At 36.0% G+C, this 26265-nt stretch overlaps 1 pseudogene; it reads left to right on the forward strand.

Annotated features, from left to right (window-relative positions):
- Nucleotides 1–4304: 4304 nt before the first annotated feature.
- Nucleotides 4305–10070, forward strand: LOC122099597 (annotated as a pseudogene).
- The last annotated feature ends 16195 nt before the right edge of the window (nt 10071–26265 follow it).

Genomic DNA, 26265 nt, shown 5'->3' on the forward strand with positions numbered 1-26265 from the left:
CAGCCTCAAAACACCACTGAGATGGAGAATTTTGCTAGATTTTAAGGCTAAGAGCAGAGCTGTGTCTTATTCCTTTTACTACCTGCATTGATAACACACTCAGATTATTACCATACCAGAGCCAACTAGGCTGTGACTATAGAGTGGATTTCCAGTCACTATGCACTGAAGTGCCTATGGCAAGCAAGCCAGTGATATCCTTTCCACAAATATCCACTGTGGGAATAGAGAGGGTTTTTGGATATCCCCCAAAAGAATGTCCCACAAGATCTTAGTTTTAGCAGCTTTTAACCGGGTTGAGTCTCAGGTGATTGAACCTGGAAGGAGTTCAGACTACTTTTCCATGGTGGAGGTGGTCTGAGTGACGATATAGATTTCTTCCAGGTGACTGTAAGCTGGTCTTCAAACTTTACCCATTAGGGTGTGTAGCTGCAGCAGCAGGTCTCTCAGTGGCTCCAAGGGACTGTCACAGCTGATGCTGGGCTGCAAATTCCTACACAGACTGGTTAAGGATACATTGCATAGACTTGGCAGGCTTTGGCCCCGTTGGATTTTAAGACCGTTTAGACAATAGCCCAGGATAGTTTACCAAAATGACAATTTTTTTTTACTAACCATATATTTTTGTAAACAAACACAAAACCTTTAATATTGTAACCATCTCCAACAGATGCAGTCTCAACACTTGGACACCTGTTAACACTATTCTTTATGCCTATTTTTTTTAAAAAAAATATTATTTTATCTATTTTGCCTCATTTTTCCAAAACTGATTCTGGACTCTTGATCTTAAAAAGGGATTGATAGGCGAAGGTCTATATTCTGTGACTTCTTCAAGCTGACTTTAGGAGCATTGATCCTACCTAGCCAGGAACACATAACCTTAGCCTATTTTACAAAGAGGTTACCAGGGTTAGATATCATTAAGAACAATATTTTAACTTTTGACAAATGCACAAACTTTTTCTTCAGCTACAGCAGTCTCCGGCTACAGCAGTGTAGCTTGTTTAGCACTCTATTTTGTAAAAGCATCTTTTGGATGGCTTAGGAATGTGATCTCTAGTGAACCTAAAAATGCCTAAGTTACCTGTGCCGGCCCTCAGACAGATGCTTATAGAAACACACTCTAAGGTTTAAAAACGTTTTCTGAGCAGATGAATATTATGTAGCTGGTGTCAGCTCAATTACTGCCAATTAGGGCATTTGGCACATACTTGGGTCAGGATTTAAACTATCCCCCACATTTTACAACCCTAGCTTTTTACTACTATCATTGATGACTGACAAGTTCCTGGCACTTACAAGGCAGTCATGAATATTAGACATGCTTACAACCTATCTTCCCATGATCTCCTGGCTCTGAGCAGTTTTTGAAGAACCCCGCACAAATGACTCTATAATCTGACATTTCTGGCATCCAAGCAGTGGCTTACTGCCTCTGGATGCTCCACCATTGCTTTTGTCCCAGGAATGTCTTCTCCACACTGGGAAAAATGCCTCATTGGCATTTCCCTTAGCTGGTCGCTGGACTTGGAACTCGGGGCCTGAGTGGTGTCCCTCAGCTCTCCAGCTGAAGTCTAGCATTCTGCCACTTTGAGTCCCAAAGCAACTCTGCTTATACTTTCAGCACTCTGCTGGATGAGTAGAGGTGACAGTCGTAGAGGGACCTTTTTCTGTCTGGGCTGGCTTTGAACCAGTTTGCAGATCTATGAGTCTCATAAAAGGCCACTTTACTACAATTAAAAGCAATAAGGTGGTCAACATAGAAGTAGCTTTTAAGCATGCTCTTACCTAAAACTTATTAAGAGCCAAAGCTACATCTGAGAAATTTGTATGAATCCTCTGTGCTTTGCTCTGGGCTTGCTGGAAACTGCTAAAAAAAATCTATAAGAACAAACTTGATTAGCAATTATTTTGGTAATCCTAAATTTTTGTGCAATTTGAGGCAAATGTTAAGAACAATTTTACTTTTAAACTTTATATCCAAAAATCCATTCCTAATTTTTAAGCTTCTTATTATTCTCTTTTAATATTTTATACTTCAGTATTTATTTGTGTTTTGAAAAGATCCTTTAAAATCTTAAGACAAAGTGTCATTCATTGTCTCTTATCTGCTTGTTTTAAACAGATACACATTGAAAACTTTTAAACTTACATAACAATTTTTCCTTAATGGAAGAATTACAATTACCGTCACTGTACTAAGAAGCTAGGCTTAACACCTTTATAACTTTTAAAAGCATCCTAATTGTAGAACATCATTAAAAGCAAGTCACATTATACAAATAAACTTTTTTAGCCCTCTTTTTAAGGTCTTATTAATTTTAATTTTAATACATCCAAGGGGCAGTTTTAGCAATACAAATCAGATCACTACATAAGTAATTTTTATCATCATGTTTTCAATGTCTATGTGCAGGGAATAAGGACAGAACAAAGATGGGCCACTCGGCATCTCCTATGGAATAGGCACGCACCCAATCCGGTTCTCTAGGGTTAGATTCACTGAATTTGTGCCAAATTTCCATCTTTTACCATGCATGGACTCTTCCCTGCACCTGTCCCACCATCTGTGGACTCCCCCGAGGGTCTGTCCCACCATGCATGACCAGCTGAACTGAACTTCTACCTGCTCACCCTCGCCCCTAAAGGTAGATCTTCTGTTGGCTTCTAAGTTTTTCCCTTTTCTTTTCTTTTTCCCTTTCTTGGTTCTTAAATAAAATACAGTTTTAGACAGACAGAACAGGTAACATTTTTTGACAGTGTAAAACTAACCTTTATATTTAAATTTTTAGTATTTATCCCCAAATTTTTGCCAAGGGAACTAAATCCCAATAGCCAATGCATTTTAAAATATTAGGTTTTTAAATACCAGATTTTCTAATTTTTAAGTTAAAGAATTTCTAAAAAGCAATTTAAAACAATGTAAAAGTACTTTAAAATTTTGGTAATGTCCAAACCTCATAACATTTTACATTTTAAATTTTAACTCACCTAATTGTTACAGAATGCTGACAATTTTTATTTTGAACATGTTCACAAACACATACAGAACACTCACACAGATCTTAAAGCACACAAAATCAAAATCAGTTGTATGTATATTTTTAATTTTTAAACAAAAAATTAAGACAATTTTTCTTTTAAACTAAGTACCTTTGTTGAGCTTCATTTTCCCAGAGCATGCTTGTTTAGCAAGGCAATTTACCAATGGATATTTTTAATGCCTTCTGTTGGAGGAGGGCTGGGGGAGGGGGTTGCATGAAACTAAACTGGCCTGATTTTTTTATCCAATTTTAGACAAGAGCACTTTTCAAATTTTTTCATTGTCAGGACTAGTTTAAAAGTCCAAACCAGGCACATAGCCTTCCACACCCTCCCCACTGGCCGACTCCACAAGGAGAAAATGTGGCCTGAGGCGTCAAGGGAACCAACCTTCCACACCTCACAGGAAGGGGGGCATAGAAGGGCTGTGACTGAGCCCAGCTAGGGGCTGGAACTTTTATTCCCCCAGAAATGTTCAAATAAATAACAAAAAAAAATAACACAAAAACCAAGTATCCCCACTTAAAACTGGTACCAATTCTAAAACAGAACTACACAACAACCAAAAGCTGAGTTGGGGACTAATTGGCCTCCAGTTCATCCTTATCAGAACTCTGCACCATTCTCACTCAGCAAGCTGAATCCAGAGTCTGGTGAGTGAGCTGGCCACCTTCACCAAGAACTTCCCCACCTCAGAAAACAGAACAGAAACCACACCAAAGTAAACAAGACAGACAAGTGGTCACAAAGACAAAATCAGGTCTCAGTGAATGGGGGGGCATCTCACCATTACTCACAAGTGTTACTCAAATCCATTTACCATGGGATTTGAATCCCCTCTACTCACCTCCGGAGGATTTTTCATTTAGATTCCTGCAAACTTGAGACACATGGGCCTTCCAAGGAGTAGAATTCCCAGTCATCTTGGAGCAAGGGAAAGAAGTCTCTAGTGGCCATCCCTTCAGACTGACAGGTTCTCGCACATGCTCAGACCTCCCTGGGCCAAGGCCTGAGGCTAAAATCTGCAGTTTCTTCCTGAATATGGTTGATAAATTGAAGGTGCCAAATCAGAACGACAAACAAAACACTCAACAGAAAGACACAACTAAAGAAAAAGACACATACTGAGGGTTGTAAATTGCCAACCAGAAAGTGCCAGACTTAGATGGAATAGTCTCCAAAAAATGCCCACATGAAAGTGCCAGACTACAGATGGAAAATTTCCACAAAAATGTTGCACTAAACAGCAATTCACCCAGATGGGGACTGGGGAATTCTCTCACAGACCCCATGGCAGCCCTATAGTGTGTCCTACAAGACTCTTTGCCAACCAGAATACAGATCCCGCGGGAATCCAGAATTACAGGTACAGAACCTGCAGGCAACCAAAAATAGAGAACGGTAATGACTTAAATTACTGGCCGGGATTTTCACGACTCCATGCTTTGGGGTCTGGGTGAGTTTATGGGGGGGGCATCCCGGATGAGCCCCCAGATGAAGTGCCCAGATTTTGGATGCCCCCTAACAGACCACCAGAGACCATGATCAATGCAAACAGCAAAGAGTCGTTTATTGCAAGCTCGAGCTTGGTCCTCTACACACTAGGTAACCGGTGGCGCTAAGAGGCCCTGAGCACAAAATTAACACAACTTTTATAGTATCAAACAATAAAGGTAAGGAGGTCTCCACACAAGCAAGTTCAGAGGGTTTCCACACAAGCAAGTTCACAAGATCAGGGAGTTTAGGTCCACCCTGATGGCACTACCCTTTTTCTGATAGAACAATTAGGCAACTGTTCTATTCCTTAAGGGTGGGAAGGATTGGTGGCAACCTGTGGTTTTTTTGAGAACTGTTCCTCTTTTGAGGTTATTCTAAGGGAAGCACAGCTACAGGTTGGTGGGGTTAATCTTAAAATGGGGTTGCTGTAGCTCTTCACTAGGTATTTTATTTTTTGTAGAGCCATTACGAATGGAGTTGCTTTCCTGATTTCAGCCATGCTTTTCTTATTGTTGGCATACAGAAAAGCCAAGGATTTTAGAGGGTTAATTTTATACCCTGGTACTTTGCCAAAGTTTTGAATCAACGATTAAATTGAGAGTGGAGTCCGTGGGATTCTTTAAATACAAGATCATGTCATCTGCAAAGAAGGAGAGTTTTACTTCATCTTTCCCCATTTGGATCCCTTTTAGGTTTGCATCTTGTCTTATTGCCAAAGATAGGTATTCTAATACTAAATTGAAGATAAGTAAAGAGACTGGACATACTTGTATGATTTCTGAGTTAAGAGGAAATGGCTTTAGTTTTTCATCATTAAGTATAATGCTGGCTGTAGATTTGTCATATATAGCCTTTATTGTATTGAGGCATGTTCTCTGGATTCCTAATTTTTCCAGAACCTTCATTGTAAACGGGTATTGGTTCTTGTTAAATGCTTTTTCTGCATCTATTGTGATAACCATGTGGTTCTTATTCTTGCTCTTGTTGATGTAATGAATTATATTAATTAATTTGCATCCCTGAAATTAATCCTGTTTGATCATGATGAATGATTATTTGGATGAATAGTTGAAGTCCATTGGCCTAAATTTTGTTGAGAACTTTTGCTTCAATGTTCTTCAAAGAAATGGGTCTATACTTCTCTTTCGTTGATGAGTCTCTGCCTGGTTTTGGGATAAGGGTTATGATGGCTTCATAGAATGAGTTCGGTAGTGAACTTTCTCTTTCAATTTCATTGAAGATTTTAAGGAGTATTGGTGTAAGCTCTGCTTTGAAAGCCTTGTAGAATTCCACTGTAAATCCATCTGATTCTGGGCTTTTCTTTGATGGGAGGTCTCTTATTGCTGTTTCTATTTCAATGCTTTATACGGACCTTTTAAAATGGTTCAACTGATCTTGGTTTAGTTTCAGCATGGGAATATTTGCTAGGAAATGGTCCATTTTTGCCAAGTTCTCAACCTTATTAGCATAAAGTTTTCAGAAGTATTCACTTATAGTGTTCTGAATCTTGGTAGTTTCTTTGCTGAAGTTTCCATTCTCATCTCTGAATTTATTTATTTAGCTGTGTTCTATTCTTTTTCTATGTTTTGCTAAAGGTCTGTCTTTTTGTTAATTTTATCGAAGAATCAACTCTTTGTTGTGTTGATTCTTTGTATGTTTTTTTTTTTAGATTCTAATTGATTTAATTCTGATTTAATTTAATGATTTCTTTCCAACTACTGAATTGGGGTTTATCTTTTTTGCTGCTCTTTTTCAAGGAGGTTCAGATCTGTCTAAATTTTTGATTTTAGCTCTCTCCAATTTGTTGATATAGGAACTCAGAGCTATAAAATTGCCTCTGAGTACTGCCTTTGCTTTGTCCCAGAGGAGCTGGTAATTTGTATGTTAATTTTTGTTGAATATCATGACCATTTGAATTTCTTTCTAATCTCTTCTGTGACCCACTGGTGATTCAACAGTGTGTTGTTCAGCATCCAAATGTTACAGGACTTTCTTTGGTGGTTTTTGGTGTTGAGTTCTAAATTTATTCCCTTGTGTTCTTAGTAATGCAAGGTATAACTTCCATATTTCTGAATTTGGACAGGTTTGCTTTGGACCTAAAATGTGGTCTATTTTGGAAAATGTTCTGTGTGCTGCTAAGAAAAACGTGGATTTGATGCTGCTGGGTGAAATATTAGGTAGATGTCTGTGAAATCTAGTTGTTTAGATTTGTGGTTTCTCTGTTGAGTTTTTTCCCAATTTGATCTATGAAGTGGGGATAGGGGTGTGAATTAATTAATGTCTTTGGATCTATGTGAAAATTGACGGAATGTAGTGTTTCTTGTATAAATTTGGGTGCTCCGTGGTTTGGTGAATAGAGATGTAGAATTGTAATATCCTCCTGAAGGAGCTATCCCTTAATTAGTATGTAGCATTTTTTTATCTAGTCTCACTAATTTCAATTTGAAGTCTATTTCATGTGATATTAGGATTGCAATTCCCACCATTTATGGGAGCCATTTGCCTGGTAGATTTTGTTCCAGCCTTTCACATTCAAAATGTGTTTTTTTATGGACCAGTTCTGACTTCTGAAGGCAGAGATTGAAGGATCTTGCTTTTTAATCCAACTAGACAATCTATGTCACTTAATTGGAGAGTTAAGTCCAGAGTTAGGAATGAGAGGTGTTTGAGAGTTCCTGCAATGTTATCCACCTTCTTGGGAGCTTCAGTGACTGGATTCTTCCTATGGTTGTTGGATTCTCAGTTTGGGTGCAGTTTCTTGGCCTTTATTGTGGTCTTGTTGATTTTCTATGTGTAGGCATCTTTAAGTATCTTTTATAGGGCTGGCTTGGTGGAGATATATTGTTTCAGTTTTTCTTTGCTATGGAAGGTTTTTATTTCACCTTCGGTTATGAAGGAGAGTTTAGTTGGTTACACTGTTCTTGACTGATGGTTGTCTTTAGATCATTGCAGGCTCTTCTTGCTTTAATTGTCTTGCTGCGACATCTGAGGTGATTCTAATTGGTTTCCCTTTATAAGTGGTTGACTTTTACTCCTTGACAGCTTTAAGGAACTTTTCCATTGTCTGAACTGATCCTGTGCGAATTATAATGTCATGGTGGGATATCCTATTCTTGTCTGGTCTATTTGGGGTTCTAAAAGCATCTTGTATCTGAATAGGCCTATCTTTTTGCATGTTTGGGAAATTCTTTTCTAGGATCCTATGAACAAAGTTTCCTAGGCCATTAAGTTCTGTCTCTATTTGATCCTCCACACCCATTATCCTCAGATTAGGCCTTCAGATGGTGTCTTCCAAATGGTGAATAGATGTATCATATTTTTTGGATTTGTCTTGGATAGTTGTATATTCTTTCTCTATAATAACCTGGCTGTCCTCACTCCCTCAGATTCGATGTTCTGCATGGTCTAACCTACTGTCAAGACTTTCTATTTTTTTTTCTTTCTTTTCCTTCTAATTGGTTGGCATTAATGGCTTCAAATTCTTTGTTGGAACTTTGTTTACGATCTTGTATGAACTTCGTTACTTCCTTAATTTTGTGCTCAGTGTTTATTCTAAAATCACTTAGTTGATTGGTTATGGTTTCCTTGAACTCCCATTCCTTCTGTTGGGCTCCATTCAGCATTCCCTTTGTGATTTACCTGAATTCTTTCAGCTGTCTGTTTATAGGTTCCATGAAAACCTCTATTGATTTTTGTGTATTCTCATCCCTCTTTCACAATTCCTGTATAACTCTTTGATTAGCTTCCTCACGTTCACACAATTCCTGACTTTCTTTTTGACTGTTCTCAGCCTGCTCACACAATTCCTTTATTGCTCATTGACTCTTCTCAACCTGCTCACGCAATTCTTATATCACTCTTTGAGTAGTTCCTCATGCTCACGAGATTTCTGTATTGATCTTTGGTTTGCCTCTTCTCTCTTCCTATTATGCTCATCCTGAGACTTTTGCAAGTTTTCAATCATTTTATTCACCTTGTTTAGTAGTAGTGTTTGTAGAGCTTTTTTGGAACTCTCCTCTGGATTATTCATTAACTGTTCTGTCACTTGATTATCATGAATGGGAGTTGAGATACCCAGATTTGCCATTTTTCTTGTGTTTTCTGTCTTGTTCTGTCCGTTTGGTATGAAATAACATCGTGTGCTAAAATAGTATTCCAAGGCAAGCATCAACCAGAGTCCTGTATTTGTACAGTCAAAATGGCTGCAGATAAAATGTAGTTCAACAGATACAATCTATTCAAACAAGTATGGATTAACTTTGAACAACAGAGAAGAATTTGGCAAACCAGAAATTATTAGGTTTAGGGAAATATGTGGGAGAAATAGGCTCAGATGTATGTGGAAAGGTAAAAGGAGAGTGAATTTAATCAAGTCCTAATTTCAGGGAAGGAAAAGTAAGAGAGAAATTAAAAAAAAAAAAAAAGAAAAAATGGAAAAAGAACAATTGACATTTAAAAAGTGAAACTCAAAATTATGTAAATGGAAAGAAATGTTATTGAGAGAAGAGAAGAAAAGGGTAGGATGAGGGGAGGGGAGGAACAGAAAGGAAATGTCAAAACCTAAAAAATAAAAATCCTTAAAATTAGTTACTTGAAAATTACATAGGTATAAAGAGATAATACTGCTATTAAAGAATGTAAGCCTAAGAGTTTGTGAATAGAGTAATAAATTTCTGGATTATGTGTGTACCCAATGGGGGATAACATATAATAATTGATGAAGGTTATATATCTGCAGCTGCACAGAACAGCAATTAAGGCATGCAAAAAAGAAAGAGAAAAAATGAAAAGAATAAAAAAGAGGGGGACATAAGCTACATAAAATATAATTTCACTCTTTCTTGTCTACTCTCCAGCCACCATGAGGGACAGAAGAGATGGTTTTAGAAGGAAAAGTTTCTACTCTTCCCATTTTTCAAGAGACCGTTCTCCCCATAAAAGGGAGCATCCATTTTTCAGAGTCACCTGGAGGTCGAAAGGACTCTCCACACAACAGATCTGGCTCCAGTTTCAGCAGCAGGGGTTACGCTCCAGGAGAGAGCAGAGCATATTCATTCCACAAGTCTCAGCATAGTTGTGGTGCCTGAACTGTGGGCCTGGGCACTGTACCTCAGCTCTTCAGCTCAAGGCTAGCGCTCTACCACTTGAGCCACAGCACCACTTCCAGTTTTTTTTTCTTTTTGCTTGTATGGTGCTGAGGAATCGAACACAGGGCCTCATGCATGCAAGGCAAGTGCTCTGCCACTGAGCTACCTCCCCAGCCCTCTACTCAGTCTTTGAAAACATCACAAAACACATCACCTTCAAGGTCTTCAGCAGTTCCTTCATCAAAGGTTTATCGGCCACACTCCGAAACTTTCGGGATGGTTGTGAAAATGCTGATTGAAAAAGATCGTTCATTAGAACAGTCAATACAGTTGGCACTGAGGTAGAATTTACATGAAATAGGTGAGTGTTTTGTTGAAGAATTGAAGCATTAAATTGCAGACTATGATAATTCTGCTCAAGAGTTTGGAGAGCATTTTTAGAAGAATTAGTGTTTAGGTATAATAAACATTAAAAGAAATCTTTCTAGATATAACCACCCCCCCTCCTCCACCTGTGGAACTGTGCAAATCTTTAATGTACAGGACTTTTGTGATGAAGAGCAATATTTTATTTGGCCATATTTCCAATTCAGTCAAAGGTCTAAAATAGTCTTTGAAAGATACTTTAGCTATAATTTTTTTCTAAACATAAAGTCACTTAATTCATATTCCCCCAGCAACTCCCCGTCTCTCCCCCTCAAATGATGGTTAATTTGCTAAGATTTGGTAAAGCAATCCTGGAGACTAGCTCTTTGTACTTTCTATATTCTACTTTCTTCCATAACATATGCTGATTTGTTTGGTCATTTGAGTGTAATTTATAGGTAGAGATCATTCCACTTAAAATGATAGTCTTTTGCATTCTTAAAGCAGAGATCGCCATGTGAAAACTGTACCATTTTGAGTTGTGAATTCTTTTTTTGCTAACTCTTTTGTTAGCCCTTTAGCAAGTTGAGGATATCATCCTAATAAACAGTATCCTGGTATCTTAGTGTATATTTGCTTTCAGAACAGTTCTCATTCAGCAACAATACAACTTTCAAAATTCTAAATCATAACTTCAAATTTTTTTCTCAAAATAAATAACAGTGTTTTCTCTTAAAATACTCATGAATGTTTGGAGTACTGTAGCTGATCAAATCTTAAATATCATACAGTAAGAATAAAAGAAAGCAATTTCAGGTGGAAGATGAGTATTTTAAAAATGAAATTACTGCGATAACTTTCTGCGGAAAAACACAGCAAATATAGGAGATTGGAGTTTAACATTTTCATAGACCCATACTGGTTTAAACCATTTTTCAAACTATTCTTTTATTAGTCTCTATAATATAAGTGTTTTGTTCTGCTGACTTTTTTGGGGGGTTGGGTTCGGTTATGGGGCCTGAACTCTGGGCGTGGACGCTATCCCTCAGCTCTTCAGCTCAAGGCTAGTGCTCTACCACTTGAGCCACAGCGCCACTTCTGGCTTTTTTCTTTTTGCTTATGTGGTGATGAGGAATCTAACCCAGGGCCTCTGGCATGCAAGGCAATCGCTCTACCACTGAGCCACCTTCCCAGCCCCTGTTCTGCTGACTTTTAAATGTCTTAACCTTCAAAAATGTTCTTGAAAGAAACAACGGAGAATTAGTAAGTTAGCAAGCAATCTGTGTGTGTACCAGTCCCTCATGAGTGAGCCAACCAAATCATGAGTTAGTTAAGAATTTAACAGGGACCATTAGAATATTCCATTTATTTCCTGGCTATTTTCAGCAGTCCTGTGCATTGAACCAAAATAAAATTTTGTAGCATTAGTTAATACGGAAATTTTTAACAATTATATTTGTTATTACTGCCCAATTGCATTATACTCCCATTCTTTTTCCATTTCTACCATGTTTTCACTTCAATTCTGGCCTAATTCTATGCCCTTTATTGTTGCCTTCATCTAAAAGTACCTAAAGTTTACATTGAAAGTGGAAATAGCAATATAAATAATTTTAATGTAGCTTATGATGTGTGCTTCAAAATATGTGTTATATCATTTTACAAGTTTTGATGAAAGCCATTTAAGTTTTCTAAGACCACCTTAATTTTCCTCTCTTTGAAATCTAACTTCTTAACCTTTCCAACATTTATAAACTATAAGCCCAATAAAAGTTCCATATGTTATCTGCTATTCTTCAGTGTAAATAGTGATGTGTTGCTCACTTTAGAAAGATCAAGACGTCATTGATGTTGATTTTATTATATCCTCTCAGTGTTTTTTCCCTTAAATATTCTGTTCCCAGAATTCAGTTCCTTTAATCAAGATTTTATTACAAGCAAAATTTGAGACACTACCATAGACAGAGGAGTTATTCACTTTATTGAAATTATTAAGTGTTTACTAACATATATTTCAGTACAGGCACAAGCATTTAAAGCTGTTATAGCTTGCCATTGGCAGCATTCTGATAACCTTGTCAGTGTTTAACAGCAAAATGCTCTTATTTGAAGATTCTTGTTTTTGATTAATGCCCAAATGATGTGACAAAACTTTTATTGTCTTACCATAAAGCCTTCATGACCAACAGGGAAAATAGGTATTGTAAAGCATTTTGTGAATTAAAAAAAATACAAAATAAAGCAACCAACTTTAAATAAAAAATATATAATTTCACTGTATTGCTATAGTAAATATTATTCTATGTGTATTACTTTTTTTAAAAAATGAACACTATTTGGCATCTAATTTGAATAAATTACCCCCTTCTTTATCAGAAGGTCATCAACTTGAACGTTATCCAACTATACAATATTTTCATAATATATTTGCCATTATTTTGAAAAAAACCCAAAATTTTAGTATTGTCACATAGTAAAACAAAATAGTTTAATTCTCTGGAAACTCCTAACTTTTAAAACTGAGTAATTGTTAAGAGGACAGAATATATGTGTTCTTCAAAATTACTACAAATACTAACTACTCATTTTCAAATTCTGAACCAGAATTTTGACATTCAAATTTTGAAAGTCTCTGGTACACAGACATACAGAGACATTCAAAACAGTACTTATTTGCATCTTATTTAATTCTGCAATAGCTGCAGTTTCAATGGGGGTTTGAGGAATCAACAGAAAATATAGCCACATTCTGGTAGAGGATAAAACTACGATGTGTAATAATTAATTCCTCAAGAATAAGCTATTATTTCTATGACCATCAATCCCAAGCTTTTATGCCACAAAGTCATCCTAGCCCAACAATTTCCCACTTGTAAGGTGCACCTTAAAATTCCCTTAATTCACATCATGAATAGCTTATCACTATTGGAAAAATATACTACACTTCTGCTAATGTGATGCCCTTCCTATTGTGGAAAGAACACTACACTAAACTTTGCTGCAACATTTCCCTCCCAGTGTATTCTTGAAATCAGAACACTTGCAAATATTATTTATATTTATATTTTTATCTATCATAGATAGTCAGGAGACTAAGATCAGAAGATTATGGTTCAAAGCCCACCCAGGGAGGAAGGTTCCTTAGATTCTCATCTCTAATAAGCTGCTCAGAAAAAGCCAGACAAAAGTGTCACTGAGGTTGAGTGGTAGGGCCCAAGCCTTGAGCCAAAATCGGCTCAGAAAGAGTGGCCAGCTCCAGTGTTCAAGACTGAGGACAAACCAAAAAACAAAATAAAAACAAACCACAACCCTGGCATTTTTCTCATTGTATACAGAGGCACGTAATTAAGAAAATTTCTTCCTGTATTACAAATAGAGAGACGAACTAAGACGTCAAACAATTACTCTCTTCATACCTTGTTCACCAAAGCCTCAAAAAATTGCTTTTTCTAAATTTATAAATTAATTTCATGCATTTGTTTCCAACTCTGTCTAGATTATTCACAGTATCATTTTATACATGCATTATCTATTAACTAAGTTCTAATTATACATCGATTGAAAGAATATTTTAAGCAAATAGAATGCCAGAATCATTTGTGAATTTGTCAATTAAACCCTCTACTTAAAAATAATTTTGTACTTCAGAGAAGCTTCTCTTTAAGTCTTTCGCCCACTTACTTATTGGGCAGTTGTTTCTTTGAGGATTTGTTGTTGGGTGGTTTAATTTTTTGAGTTCCAAGTATATTTTAGATATGAGACCCTTGTCCGTTGTATGGCTAGTAAAGATCTTCTCCCAGTCCGTGGGCTTTCTATTGATCTTGCTAGCTATGTCATTTGCCCTGCAGAAGCTCTGCAACCTTATACAATCCCATTTGTCCAGATTTTCTTTGATTTGTTGTGTTTCCGGGTCTCTATTAAGCTTCTCTGAAGAAGAAAGAAGGATGGCCAATAGACACATGAAGAAATGTTCAACATCCCTAGCCATAAAAGAAATGCAAATCAAAACAACATTGAGATATCACCTCACTCCAGTTAGAACAGCAAAAATCAAGAACTCTAACAACAACAGATGCTGGAGGGGATGTGGACAAAAAGGAACCTTACTTCATTGTTGGTGGGAATGTAAACTTGTTCAACCACTTTGGAAAGCAGTATGGAGGTTCCTCAAAAGACTCCACATAGAGCTCCCCAATGACCCAGCAATCCCACTTTTGGGCATTTACCCAAATGATCACAAACAAGGCCACACTAAAGCTACCAGCACAACTATGTTTATTGCAGCATTATTTACCATAGCTAAGACATGGAACCAACCCAGATGCCCCTCAGTAGATGAATGGATCAAGAAGATGTGGTATATATACACAATGGAAATCTATGCCTCCATCAGAAAGAATGACATTTCCCCATTTGTTAGGAAATGGAAAGGCTTGGAAAAAATTATATTAAGTGAAGTAAGCCAGGCCCAAAGAAACATAGGTCCCATGGTTTCCCTTATTTGCAATATCAAGTATAGGTATGAGTCAAGCGGAAAAAGTCAGATAATGTGATGTTAGGAAAACGAAACCTCAAATATGTATTTTAATGTTTTTGTTTCTTTCATGCATGTATTTCTAACGCATTTATAAGATTATTTCTTTGTTGCTTTGTATGTCCCTCCCCCACAGTGTAACCCCCGCTTTCACTATATTTGATGTCAGTATAACATGTGGAGGAGATGGGGACAAACAAGTCGTTTAAGGATTCAGGTGGACCTGTTGCAACAATGAGAAGTACAAAATGTCATGTCAAAACCAGCTTTACAATGTCGGTGGGGGGGGGTGTATGATTGGGTGGGAGGGAGGGGGGAGGCTGGGAAGGGAGGTGAAGGGTAAACAAAGGAGGAGGCTGCAATGCTTGGTAAGAAATGTATGCATTATCCTGCCCATGTAATTGTAACCCCTCTGTATAGTATGTTCTCAAATAAAATAAAATAAAATTTAAAAAAAAATAATAATTTTGTAGTATCCTATAGAATACAATATTATAAAGACAAATTATTTATTTTAAATCTAAATTCTAATTCAGCAAGATCTACAAAGTCTTACATTAGATGAACTTTGCTATTTCTCCAGGCTTAAACTTTTGTAATCCTTCATCATTTCTTTGGAATCCAACAGAAGGATGCTTACTTTTTCAAAGTTTTTATTGGGAATCATGAGCCATTTTGCATCTAGGAATGTTCTGTAATGAAGAGAGCATTAAAAACACAACTGAGAATTATAAGTGATTTGCATTCCAATAGGAAACGACTTCTCAAAACATAATGAAAAAAATTAGCCCAAACTTCCAACTGTGTATCCCTTTCTTTTTGTTTGGTGTTTCGTGGAGATAAAATTATACTATCTGGCCCAGGGAAGGCATCGCTATGAAATTATACTCTCTAATCTCGTGTCTTAGTCTGAGTGCTAGAATTCCAGGCTTGTATCACATTGCCTTGTCATAGTTTGTTGGTTTATTTAATCTACAGATTAGCAATTCAGAACTTCTCTGACTGCTCAAACTGTTTATGTACTATTTTCAAAGATGTGCTAACATTTAACACAGGATATGAACATTTTCAGATGCACATGCAGGGGTCTCTGATTTATTCTTCCATGGATCCAATCCCTTTAATAATGATTACTTGACCTTCTTACTATCTCTGGTTCCTACCTATGTAATATTCTCAAACTTTTTGAAGAAATTTCACTTGAGGACTTTCTAATATTAAAAATTATCACTTGATCTAGTTTTACTCAGGATATATTTTATTTTTTTAACTTTTCTACACATTCCAAGAGTTGTTTCATTTGTGTAGGTTTGTTTGCATATATAAGTGCCTCTGTTTGTATGTGTATGTTTGTATGTATATATGCAAAAGCCTCAGCAACCTTATTCAGCAATCTTGCTCATGACTAGTATTCTATCACTTGAGCTCACACCTATAATTCTAGCTACTCAGGAGGATGAGATCTGAGGATTGCAATTCAAATCTAGCGTGAGTAGGAAAGAAAGGTTCTGAGGCACTTATCTCTAATTAACCACCAGAAAACTGGAAGTTGCGCTGTGGCTCAAGTGGTAGAGCAATAGCCTTGAGCTGAAGAGCGGACAGACATTACCCACGCTCACAGTTCAAGCCCTGCCACGACCATCAAAAGAAAGAAAGAAAGAAGGAAGGAAGGTAGGAAGGAAGGAAGGAAAGAAGGAAAGAAGGAAAGAAAAAGAAAGAAAGAAAGAAAGAAAGAAAGAAAGAAAGAAAGAAAGAAAGAAAGAAAGAAAGAAAGAAAGAAAGAAAGAAAGAAAGAAAGAAAGAAAGAAAGAAAGAAAATAAGAAATGAGATCTTAGCCACTAGTTCATTGCTAGTATAATTCCTTCACTCTCAACATGGACTTTTTTTCCAGTTAAGTACATGCTCTTATATCTAACTTTCTTTGGAACCAGAACTATTCTTCCATTCTACGTTTTACAAATTTGTGTGATTAGCAACCATGATTTAGAGCTAGAAGATGAAAGAGAGTGGCCTCATCCTTCATGTTCCACTTAGTATTAATGCTTTCTCTATGTCATTTCCATAGATCTACATATTGGCATTGGCTTTATTGTTTCAAAGTTGCTTTATTTGCAGAGTTTTCTCTAGTATATTGAACCAATATACTTAAACACAGAACTTATCTTTCTCCTATTATTCCTATTGTTTCTTCTATTGTTAACTTATGTACACGGGAAATAATGCACAACACACACACTCACAAAAAAAAATTCTGAGAATCTTCTTCCCAGTTAAATTTAAGTTACATAGAACTTATGAAATTTGAACTTAATGTACTCTTGGATAATGGTTTCTTTCATGTTTTTATTGTAAAAATAGTTTAGAGGGCTTAGAGTAAGGTATGAGTACATTTCCTATTGAGCATTGTTACATTCTCTTTTGTTTTTCCTGTGGCATCCCTTCTATCCCCATCTACCCAAATCTCCCCTCCTCAAGTTGTAAAGTTCATTTTCTACATAGTATCTAGTTCATCTCATTGTTACAATAGGCCATCCTGTATCTTTGTTTCATCATTTTGTTATTCCCTTTCGCCTCCCCACATTAGAAAAATGTATATACAAGATGCAGGGCACCTTCATTAAATCCAATGAAAACAGGGGTTATACCATGGGGGAAGAACATAGAAGACAAACCAAAAATCACATAGTACATTTTAGATACATTAAAAACTAAAGCAAGTAAAATACAGTAAGTTGTGTCATTATCTTGGGGTTCATTTCACTTAATATCATCTTATATGGCCATATGTACATAGATAATGTTTTTATAAGCCATTTAAATTCCATATTTTGTCTTTGCTAATTTGTACCTGAAACACGTGTCACCTCATGTCCAAAGATGTCTTTGTGCTATTTCAATGAAGCCAGAAAACATTCATTTTAACTCGAGCAGCGTCATAGATTGTTACTGGAAATAAGTGGAAGGAATTGTTAATGCAAGTGGAAACTGATCCCAAGAGAGGAATTGAACATGGAGAAATGACAAAATTCAAGTTAATTTATGTGTTCCTTTTTACTGAGCAAGAAAAGAATCCAAGTCTTGAAGGAAACTCTGTCCCTGACTTTTTTGAGAGTGTTATTTACTCATATAAATCATGTCTGTAAAATTGTAGTTGAGAGTTTAAAAAACAAACAAACAATGTGCCATTTGAAGGCCAGCATAGAAAAAAAGGAAATAACTTAGTTTAAAAAGTGTTCTTCTGGGATGGTGGATCAGTGGTAGAGCGCTTGCCTTGCATGCCTGAGGCCCTGGGTTTGATTCCTCAGCACCACATAAGCAAAAAAGAAAAAACCGGAAGTGGCGCTGTGGCTCAAGTTGTAGAGCACTAGCCTTGAGATAAAGAGCTGAGGGACAATGTCCAGGCCCAGAGTTCCGGCCCCACGACCAGAACAACAACAACAAAAACACGTGTTCTGCTGTAAAGGAACAAAGACATGGAGGTTTTAAAGTGTCTTATGCATGGATATTTCCCTCCTTAGATGATTTTCCTGTTGCAGGAGTCAGTTATCCATTCCTTTAGTCTGGTCCTGAGTTCTCCATCCTAATAAGGATTCCAAAAAGTCAGGATCCATTGAGTATGATCAGCAAAAGAAGTCTCTTCTCAAACCAATGCTTTAAGGATGGTCCCAAAGAAATATGTGTGGTTTTTTTGCTTGTTTATTTGTTTGTTTGTTTAGTTTGTGCTTGTTCTGGGGTTTGAACTCAGATGCTAGACCATGTCCCTGAACAATTGTCTTCCTTGTCCAACTTCCCCCAAAGCTAGTATTCCATTGCTTGAGCCAAAACTCCACTTCTGGCTTTCTTGGTGTTTAATTTCAGATAAGAATTTGACAGACTCTCCTGCCTGGGTTGGCTTTGAAATGAGAAATAAAAAAGCCAAGTGACATAAGATTTCTGTTTTGAACCAAGAAATACTAGAAGAAGTTTATTATAAAGCTAATATTTGACAATTTTTAAAAGAAGAAAATATGTCCAGCAAAGAAGGCATAATAAATAACTCAGCAAAAGTAGGTACACCAAATCATTTTGGAATTATTTTTTTCTTCTTGGGAAGAAAACTATTGACTTCATAGTTCCTTTTGGGGAAACTTAAAGTCATATTTGCATTTTTTTTGTTGGCCATGGTGCTTGAACTCTGATCCTGGGCTCTGTCCCTCAACTCTTCAGCTCCAACTGAGCACTCTACCACTTTAGGTACAACACCACTTCCAGGTTTCTGGTGATTAACAGAAGATAAGAGTCTCATGAACTTTCCGGACCAGGCTGGCTTTGAACTGTAATCCTCTGGTCTCAACCTCCTTGAGTAGCTAGGATTACATGCGTGAACCAACAGCACCCAGCTCATTTTTGCATTTATGTACAATTCATGGTACTATGTAGACAAAGAATGGAAATTTGAATCAAATGATGTGACATTGCAACTTTTCAGAAAAATTGAGGTAGCAATAAACATGTCCTTCTTTTCCATGTTGTTACATTAATGACTCATGTGCTTTGCAACTCTTACATTAGCATCTTCTACTGTCTGCGTATGTGGACTTAGTATCACAAATTGTTCACAGAGAAGTAGAGAAAAGTGAGATTTTTAGAAGGCAAAGATCAGGTATGAAAGAACAGCACAGAAGGAGATACAACTTAGCACACAGGGATTAAGAACTAGCTAAGGAGATTTAGAATGCTAAAGGCAATGAGGAATAAGCCTACTTGATTACTAGTTCTTCAATAACCAAAAATGGTTCCCTCTAACAGTCACTGGTATACCTTAGTTATTATTATTATTATTATTATCATTTATTCCTTCCATTTGGAGTTATTCTTTCTCTTCAGTCACAACGGATAATTAGCCTCTGTATTTTTGGTGCTATGACTGAGCAAAAAGATTACAAATCTTATTTAGACTACCTGTCTCATTGTGATTAGCAGTGACCACTGAAATGCCTGGAAGCCTTGAATTTTCAGTATTAATCTTCACTTGATATCTAAGCACATTCCTGGCATTAATTGCCATGACCTATTAACAAAACAAATTTTTCAACCCTGTATTCTAATATGGGTAAAGTACATGAATTAAGGACTATTGGCACGTATCAGTATGGAAGGAGCAATTATATTTTCCAAGTATGGGTTCTTTATTTCGCATTTACTAACTGTCTTTTTTGCTAGTCCTGGCACTTGAACTGAGGGCCAGGGAACTGTTCCTGAGGAGTTTTTGTTTTGTTTTGTTTTGCTCAAGGCTAGCACTCTACCACTTGAGGCACAGAACTACTTCCTGTGTTTCTTTTTCTGTTTATTTGGTACTGAGGAATTGATTCCAGGCATTCATGCATGGTAGGCAATAACTGTACCATGAAGCCACATTCCCAGAGACTTAATGACTGTCTTAAGATAGCATTAATTTTTCATTCCTTTACTATGTATTATAATTTAGGCTAGGTGGTAGAAAGGGAAGTGGAAATCAATACTAAGTCCAATAAGGCTGACATTCCTGTCACATCATTAAGCAAGTACAGTGTTAAGACCTGCAGGACTCATAGGGCTGTTACATGTGGCATTATTATGTAAAACACCATTAACAGTCATGTCCAACATCCGTAACATTCTGCTTCCACTTTCAAGGTCAAGAGCCAAATATCTAAGCCTTTTTATTGATTGTTTTTCCTAGGAAGGAAGAAGGAGGATATGGAAGGAGATGCTGGGAAAATATGTATATTGGCTCCCTGCCCACATTTTTTGGATTTTTAAAAAGTGCTACTGATGAACTCCCATTTACATTTAATTGACTATACTATCTGCACAAGATGCAGATAAATGAATGCATTTGTTCTGGTGGATAGTCACATATATTAACAAAATCCATTTCTGGATAAAAAAAAAGATACTAGGCAAGAAAGTATAAAGTACTGACTATAAAATGGTTTCTTCTCTTAGCAGAACAAAATGTAGTATTGAAATGATTTCTCCAGCTATCTATGAGATTTTATGTTGTCTGAGTATCAAAATGTTCTCTAATTCCTGTAACATCCAAGCATAAAAGACATGATTTGAACATCTTAGTAGTTTTAGAAACAAAGGCACATAATAGCCTCCTTCTTGCAGAGACATGTGATAGCAAGTATGATTGAATGTATTATAGTTCTCATTTTTCCCTCTTTATCTCAAGTGTTGCATATTTTGGCATATTACTCTATGTCCTACATCAGTAGGTGAGATTTAACTCTACTCTGCAATGTCGATGGGTCATGTGACTTACTTTAGCTTACAAAAATGAACAAGAAGTGGCGACAGATTTCTATGCAATTCTCCCTGTCTAACAGCTGACAGCTGACTTGTTTTCTCTTAGCTACAATAATAGCATATTTCCAGAGGGAATCTTCTTTCAACTTATATATTGGAAGAATACAGCATGTGAATTTCAGGCAAAACTCAAATATAGCCACATACATATAACACAACAAGAGTTAAGCTAATATTAGGATGTGATATTAAAATGTTAGTTCCTTACCATCCTTGTATGCCTTTATGATAGTTTACTGTAGCACACCAGAATTTCACAAATACTAAACGAAAACTAAACAAATAGACAACTTTTCCTGTTTGATGATACTACATTTTTTATATAAAGAAGCATTCTCCATGAGATCACTTGTGGGGTTATCTTTTTTATATATGGGTTTAATCACTCCAGAGCACTGTATCTAATATCCACAATCATTATCCATACCTAGTGATTGAAATGAGGAAGAACAAAATACGTAGATTTCTCCTTCTCTTTTCCTCTTCTCTTTTTCAAGTGTGAATTCTCATCCTTTCTCCAAATTCTCCTATTAATAAAGGAAGAATGACACATTGTGGATATCAAGCAAAAGGCTTCAAATCAAGAATTTCATCCTTTCAGAAATAGGTGAAGTAAATCAGAGTGCCTCGAGGAAAAATAAAAACATGATTTTTTCTCCTGTCTGGCTTCCACCATAGTGTCTGAACATGACTTTAAATATGTAATAAAATATTTGCTTTGGCTAATTTTTTTAAAAATAGTCTTTTAAATAAAAAGTAATTTTTTTCAATTTTTAAAAAAATAAATCGTAATTTGTTGTTTGCTTTGGGCAGGAATGAAATAAGACTGCATTATCATTGGGTGAGTTGAGAGGCTAAATTTTATCAGACTCTAAATATAATAAAAATAGATGATTTAAAAATAAATATCTTGTAGGTACATTTTTAACATGACATACCCACAGAGACACCTTTTTCTTCTTTTCCTCTCCACAAGGATTCAATTTCAATAACCAATTCATGTAATTCAAATAGCTGTTTCAGAAATAGATTAGACACAAAAAGTTAGAAAAAGAAAACCAGTATTGGGTGGTGCATTCTTTAAAAATAGCAGGCAAATAAGTATTAACTGTAATTCCAAAATAATAGCAGTTAAATGCTCTTGAAAAAAGAAGATTTTAAAGCAGAATGAATAAAAAAATCATAGTGCCAGAAACTGCTTCAGGAGCTGCTCTCTGGGATTTAGGGTTTATAGTACATGACAATGTTTTAACCAGGATTAATTGCTTTCAGGGACTAAATTTTTTAGTTATATTTTATTGAAGAAATATGTTATTCAAATTTAATAAAAGGATAACAGTTTATAGTAGAAATAGCACTACACACTCATTGTGGTACGCATTTTATATTGCATATATAATTTTACAAACATATATACATCTGCATATATATGTTTATTTTTAATTTTTGTCCATGGGGCTTGAAATCTGGACCTGTACACTGTCCCTCAGCTCTTCAGCTCAAGATTAGTCCACTACCACTTGAGCCACTGCCAGTTTTCTTTTGGCTCATTGGAGATAAGAGTCTCGTGAACTTTCCTGCCTAAGCTTGCTTTGAACCATGATTCTGAGCTCTCAGACTCCTTAGTAGCTGGTGCTGCAAGCATGAGCCACTAGCACCTAGCTACATAATTATTTTTTACCTATTTATGAAATATCAATTGGTAATCTTATTCATTTATATGTTGTGTAATGATCAAGCTACATCATATACATTAATTTCTGCATGTAACATTTCTTTTTAGTGAGAATGCTCAAAATCTTATCTTCTGGCAATGTTGAAATATATATATTCTTAATTATAATCACCTTGCTTCTTGTGGTATACAATTAATATATTTACTTTTAGTCAAAAAATCTGCTAATTAAAGTTATATAAAACATAAATTGTAAAGTGAAAGAAATTCATGAATTTCTTTCCATTACTTTTTTTAAGAAGACAATAATACCTTTTGTTTTCACTTATATTTGTTTGGGAATGTGTACTATTCATTGATTCAACTGTTAAAATTGATAGCAATTACATTATATCAAGTTGATTCAAACTTGTATTTGAAAATTGCACACAACACAAATATACTTCCACATTACTACATAATTAAAATAACAGTAAAGCAAAGATTTGTGTTGGTCATTCATGTGTAGAATCCTAGAAACCCAGGAGGCTAAGACCTGAATATTTTAGTTCAATGTCAGTCCAAACAACAAAATGTGAAAACTTATCTCCAATTATCCAGTAAGAAGCAGAAGGTGAGAATGTGGCTCAAGGAATAGAGTGTCATCAGCCATGAGCAAAACATATAAGGTAGGCCATTAAACTTCAAGTTTAAGCCATAAAAATGGCATATACACACAAAATAACAACACAAAAGTATTATGAACATCAATAATGAAGATAAAATCGTAGAAAAGATCATGAGAAATGTGTAAACATCTGGAAGACAGAAATCATTTGACAGAAATTTGATTCATGAGAGGGAAAGGTCGCAGGCTCATTTGTACAATCTCATTGTAGGCATTTGTGTTGAAACCTGGCTATTGGGTAACATGTGAAAGAGTACATTGGATTACCTGACATAACAGACATTGCCTGTGACTATGCACCATTCCAGTCTTCAAAATCTAAACTCGTGCGTGTTAATTTAAATAAAAGCTCATGTTCGAGACTGTTTGGTCCACACAGACTGGGGTCCTTATTTTGAGGCTTCAGACAAGTGCTTTTGTTTATAACCATTCCTGTTTTACACCCCTTCCTTTGTGCACCTATGCCTTACTGAGCTGGCACCAGGACAAGCCTTTGAATTTGACTCCCCTCCTGTCTTAATCCCTCCATTTCTCCAGCTACAACTCATTTCACATGCTATTTCTGTCTTTACATTAGCTGTTCTTTTTCTAATCCCCACCAGAAAACCATTATATTCATGTAAATCCCACCATAAATAACCTAGTGAAAGGAGTGTTTACTATTGGCTGAGGCTCTCATCTGTGGTTTTGCTCCCTAATAAATCTGTGCTACACGATCTCATTTTTCTTCATGGCTTTTGAGTCTGACAAATGATTGATTGGGTTTGATGTAATCCCACTTATCCAGACTTACTTTGGAAGTTTTAAGCTGTACCAAGGAGCCCTCATGTTTCTCCTAACTCTTCCTGTAACATTCTCAAGGTATCTGGAATTACATGGAGGTTTTCGATCCATTTGGAATCGATTCTGATACACGGATATATATAAGGATCTAAATTCGGTTTTCTGTATACTGCCAATTCTACCAGCACAATTTGTTTTTCTTCCATTCTGTGTGTCTGGCTTCCTTGTCAAAGATTATTTACCTATAGGAGTGGATTCATTTCTGGATCTTCAATTCTGTTGTATTGTTGGAATTCTGTGCTTCCATTGGAAAGAATGCCATTATCCCATTCCTGAACAAAAGGAAAGACTGGAAAAAAATGATATTAAGTGAAATAAGCCAGATCTAATTAAATATATGCTGCACGGTTGTCCTCATTTGTAATAACTAGATATGTCTATAAATCTACAAGTTAATCCAATAGTTAGTAAAAGACATACAATTACAGTTGGATATGATTAACTAAAAGCACTTTAAGCATTCACATGACAGGAACAAGGGAAATTATTCTTAGGAGAGGATCACAATGTCTCAATACCTATGTGCATATGACCATATAAATGTTGCTTATTGCAATGAACTCTAAGAATCAATCATACTTGTGAAATACATCTATCTGTATATAATTTTAAAAGATGTCATGAAAATAACCAACTTCTCTGTAAACTCAAAAGCAAAATTCTAAGTTTAGAAGATAAAATTGAAGAATGCTTTCAGCACATAAACTTAAACACATAGGGAAAAAAGTTGGAGAGAAAAGATAAGATGAAAAGTAGAATAGGTAACTATTGAAGAATTCATAAACTATTTCCAAAAGTATACAAGAGAGCAGGGGTACATCTCAGTTGTAGGACTAGACTAATATATACAAAGCCATAGGTTCAATCTCCATGAAGGCCTAATAATAAGTTAATAAATAGTAGTAATACAACAATTACCTGAAATAAATGCTTTCATATTAGAAAGGCCTGAATCCTAAAATAGTAAATAAATTATTCTCAACGTTTGTATCCACTGACAAGAAACTGCAAGAATGAAGAGCAAATATTTTCCTTTTCTAGCCTTTCCTTTCCTTTTCTGGTTTATTGTTTTCTTTTTTCCTTTGACACTACTGGTGCTTGAAGTTGCTAATGCTCTAATCACTTTAGATTATTTTTCAGGCTAAACCTCCCTTGAGGAATGATAACTTACCAATGGCTTCCACAAACGTGAGATAACAGGAAAATTACACTACATCTAGCTTTCTTTGTTTTTGTAGTTTCTCACAAATTTTTATTTTTCAGAACTGGCCTTGATATCAGTCTTCTAAGTCTCTGCCTTCTAATTAGCAAAGTACATATCATCTCAAGCTTGGACCCACACTATATTTCAGTTTAACCATTCAATATTGACTTCAGTTCAACCAACGTGAACTATTGGGGAAATATATGTACACCTCATTCCCACTGGTAGGCAATTCTGATGAAGATGAGGACCAAGATAAATAAGTGAGGAATGGTATCAGTTGCAAAAAAAGAAAATGGAATAGTATCCAAACAATTTCTTCTTTGGGCTGCCGAAAATAATCGGCTTACTACAGTTCCAAGACTACTTTTCAAAAAGGCCACTCATGTGAATACTAGGGATGAAGATGAGTATACCCCTCTGCATCGGGAAGCCTACTGTGGACACTTAGACATTATCCATGAGTTGGTGGCTCAAGAGGCAGATATTCATGCAATAACTGTGGATGGCTCGACACCCCTGCACAGTGCTTATATGTGGAATAATACGAGAGTGTCTTCTTTCTTACTACATCATGATGCAGATACCAATGCCCAAATTTAAGGCCTCTTGACCTCTGGCATCTTGCTGCTGGGAATAGAGATAGCAAAACTACGCTGGATCTCCTTCTGTTGAACCGTTATCTCAAACCAGGTCTAAAGAACAACTATGAAGAATATGTATTTGATATTGCCGAAAGGATAAGTATGTATCACTACCTCTTTGAAGTTGTGGAAGCTGTACAAATTTTTCCTAAGTCATAATGTTTCTGTTAAGCTTCTCAAATTTAAAAGTGCCAGTCCATTCGTTGGTCCGTACAAAATATTTTCACAATACAAAGTAACAGCAATATCTTACTGTAAAAATTCATGCATTCCATGGTATCCTTCCAAGTCAATTGCCTGACTTTGATGTCAAAATGTATTCAAGAGTTTTTGTATACATCTATAATAATTTCTGCAGAATTTGTGATT

This window comes from Dipodomys spectabilis, unplaced genomic scaffold (genome assembly GCF_019054845.1).
Source record: "Dipodomys spectabilis isolate Male_0828 unplaced genomic scaffold, ASM1905484v1 ptg000524l, whole genome shotgun sequence".
NCBI lineage: Eukaryota > Metazoa > Chordata > Mammalia > Rodentia > Heteromyidae > Dipodomys > Dipodomys spectabilis.